The sequence below is a fragment of the Aplidium turbinatum genome, chromosome 1, assembly GCF_918807975.1.
Source record: "Aplidium turbinatum chromosome 1, kaAplTurb1.1, whole genome shotgun sequence".
Lineage (NCBI taxonomy): Eukaryota > Metazoa > Chordata > Ascidiacea > Aplousobranchia > Polyclinidae > Aplidium > Aplidium turbinatum.
Window position 1 is genome coordinate 23446565 of NC_137472.1, and position 3906 is coordinate 23450470.

At 32.5% G+C, this 3906-nt stretch overlaps 1 non-coding gene across 1 annotated transcript; it reads right to left on the reverse strand.

Moving 5' to 3' along the window:
- Nucleotides 1-3264: 3264 nt before the first annotated feature.
- On the reverse strand, nt 3265-3347 carry Trnal-uaa (transfer RNA leucine (anticodon UAA)). Its single transcript has one exon. It is a non-coding gene; the product is annotated as a tRNA-Leu (tRNA).
- Between the last annotated feature and the right edge of the window lie 559 nt (nt 3348-3906).

Genomic DNA, 3906 nt, shown 5'->3' on the forward strand with positions numbered 1-3906 from the left:
GGAAGGGGCACTTACCCTCCCCCCCCCTCTTCCCAGGATTATGATCTTACATGTAATTTGCTCGCGAGAGTGCAATTTTCAAAAATTGGATTTGTCTTCTACGCAAACACTTTTTTATAAATTTTCAACCAACTCTACTTCAGTTTTTTAATTTCTCTAAATAGTTTGCGCCGTAGGCCAACACCGTTTTGCGCCAACAACCACTTTCATCATACGTTAATAATATTTTTTTTCACAATTTTTGCACCTTACCACTCAAATATTACTTTAAATTTAGAACTTTTCTTACCTATGTTGCAGCTTGGAAGATGAATTTGGCTTCAAACATTGTGCCATCCCAACCCCCGATTCTCCCCCACCCCTGCATTTTTTCTGCCGAGGCCCATGTTTGTGACGTATTTGGCCATTTATTACAGCGTAATTATTTTCACGCAATTATAATTGCCTACGTTAAAGTGTAATTCAATGTAGGCTATATGACACTTCAACAACATTAGCAACTGAAACAAATGGGAATACAACGTTGGCAGATGTAGAATCAACGTATAATAGAAAGATAAACATCAGCGATTTAAGCAATTAATGCTTATTTGGAGACCATTTAATGTCGTTTATTCAGTACTATTGCTTTGCCTCAACAGAAAAAGCAGCGTATATTTAATACATGCGTTCACTTTCATTTACAAATCATTTATTGCAAAAAATATTTTACTTGCAAAAACTACCACAGTAACAATTTGAGGTCCCGTTAGTAGTAGTAGAGGGATTGTAGAGTGGGTAAATGTAAGAACCCTCGGTAAGAACCGAAGATAAGGTTGTTTGATTGATTTGATTTGTCAAGAAAAACCAGAATATACTATATAAAAAAATACTTTAATATATTCTATATAATTTTTAATAGGTATGTAGGTATAATATGATATAAATATATAATAATAAGAATATAATAAAAAGATATAATTTTATAGGATAATCTAGTTATAATAAGTTTTTCTGCAAATCCGCTTTGGTGAATGTTTTACATTGTCTTAGATTTTGTTTGATAGCTTGCAGTTAGCATAACATAATCATATTAAATACCAGTACATCACCACAAACATTTCGAACAAGTGTTGTGGAAGGAGCGCCACTTTGGTAGACAATCACTGCGGAAGGGTGTGTACAGATATGTGACTTATCTAAAAGAAAAACGTTTTTCTCCAGCAAAAGATGGATTGTTATTGTGTAACTGACAGTGATCATCAAAACTGAGTGATTTAACAATTTTGCATTTGTGTTTAGTGAAAAGTATTACATAGATATACATTCTTTTCTTCTTGTTTCTAGGTTCAAACACAATTTTATGATATTTTGTACATGTCTTAAAAAATCGTTTGAAGTTATTTTGAAAATGTTACACAAAATTAAAGCTTTACCTTTGGATTTATATCTGTGAAAAAACACACGAGTGGTGGTAAACTACCATGGATATGTAAAGACAGAAAGACTAGTTGGTAAACTTATTAAGTTTTGAGCCAATAAGATCAGAGAGAGACTAAAGAAGAGGTGTTTGGAATAAATTAAAGCGATTGTACTGTAAGATTAAGTGAAGATAAAGAGGACGAATCTACTGTCTGGAAGTAAAAACTAGTAAAAAGTGCATAATATGCATATTATGTCAGTATTACATAGACTAACCACAAACCAGTGTATTCTAAGTCGTCGTCGTCGTGTGAGCCTCTGGGGCCGAGGGTCTATCCTTTTACCACCCCAGATTCACGATGTTCCCGGACTACACTGTTTTCTACGTGAGATAGGGTAATAAAGATGAAGCACCAGGAACATGTGACCAAAAGACAGTTCAAGAAGAACCAAACAATAAGTTTAGATGTAGGAGCAAGATAAAAGAGTTAAATGAAACACGAAAATCTTTACTAAAATATGGAAACAATGAAAATATACTGTCTTCACAAGCAATCTATTTGAGATGAGGATAAGCATAAAAGCGGAAAATTGTTTAAGTAACATATTTTTAAGAATTAAACATAATATAACTCACGACAAAAGAAAGTCTGAGGAACTGATTCAATGGTGAAAAGACAATAGAAATAGTTGCGGTAATGATAAACAAATCTTCACTTAATGAATCTGTTGAATAAATTGGCGTCATTGGTTTGTAGCTGTTACAAGAAGTCATCACGCGTAAATGCTATAGTACTATGTAACCAAGTAGAATGTTCAAGTAATTTTCTTATGTTTAAACGTAAGTTGATGGTAAACAAACCGGTGAAGTCGATTACAGACCAAACAATTATTAAAATCTACGAAAACAAAGTTTTCTGATGTTGTGAAACAAAATTATTGCAATTGGTTTGGCTCGTGGTTGATCTACGTGGGTCATTTAATAAAGCATCATCATGTGTTTACAAGCATACTTTCATCAAAACCGGTTTAAACCTGTTCAAAAGCTACCATGAAATGTATCACATTGATTGAGTTTTGTTTCGATCTTACAAAACACTTAAAGTTACACACAAGATGGAGATGTTTACAAAAAAACACAACAAACAATAACACAGTGAAATAAAAAATGTGCCTTTGCATGATGTAAACAAATAAACATTTACCAAAAAATAAAAAAAACTTAATTACCAGAGAATCAATTTGAAATGATGTTGTGATCGATTTAAAATAAAGCGCTAATTTAATATAAATCGTGTTCAGACTTGTTTAAAAAAATAGGTTACATCGATTCTAACAGAATGGATGATGTTATATGGTTGGAAATAATTACTACTTTTGGTATTGTTGTATACAAATAAGTAAGATGTTGTTGTTATATGTGTTTAACTTTTGTTCAGTTTCAAAATTGACATTTTGTTGGCACAAACTTATCGCAAATCACGAAGGTTACACCATTCTAAGCTGAGTTTCTTTATTTTTATCCGCCATTTTTATTATAAGTAAACTCGTGATAAGTAGATTGTAGCTAGAACCCACGTAAAAACCTAATAAGTTGTTGCAAAAGTGTTGCCAAAACCTGATTATTTGTCAGAAAATAGTCAAATAGATCAAAGGTAAAGAGATTTTTCATCTATTTATGTTGAAATCTGAGCAAACAAAAGGTGACTTATTGGAAATGTTTAGATTTCTATGTTTTTATGTGAAAAAGGAATCTTGTTATGACTGAGAAAAAAATATACAACCGTGTGTACAAGCAACTGAAGTGATGTTAAGAAACAAAATAAATCAAATTATGTGTTACAAAATAACCGAAAATCAAAATACTAGATGTGGGATTCGAACCCACGCGGACGCTAGTCCATTGGTACTTAAGACCAACACCTTAACCACTCGGTCAATCTAGTTTGTTGTGGCCAAAACAAGTGCTCAGTACGCATGACCCACCTAAAACTTGTTATACTAGGTATGTTTTAAACAACATAAAACAGTTTATTGCAATTTCATTTAAAGGATGTTTTGACTATGATAAAACAAAGACTTTTAAGACATAATTCGACTGTGAAACTTGTGATCATGAAATTATGTGCTATAGCAGGTGCCTAAGCTATTCGAACACGAGGTGCTAGCAGTTTATTAAAGGGTGTCATCCAATTAAAGCAAGCGATTAAGTTGTATGATACACTTCGTTATACGAATTTGATAGGAATTAAGGAAATGTGGGTTCGTTTTTATACAAATCAATCAGTGTAACAGATCAATTGTGTGGTTTGGATACAAGACAGTGCATTAGGGCAGGCATAAATTAATTTTCGTTTCCAAGACCTGCTTGTGTGCTTCCACCCACCAATGAAGTGAAGTGAAAAAATTTAGTTGTGGGTTTATACTCGTAAAAAAAATGTTGTTGTTGTTTTAAATATACCTCACTGAAATTAAGCTATAAGTAGATGTGGTAAAATCATTACA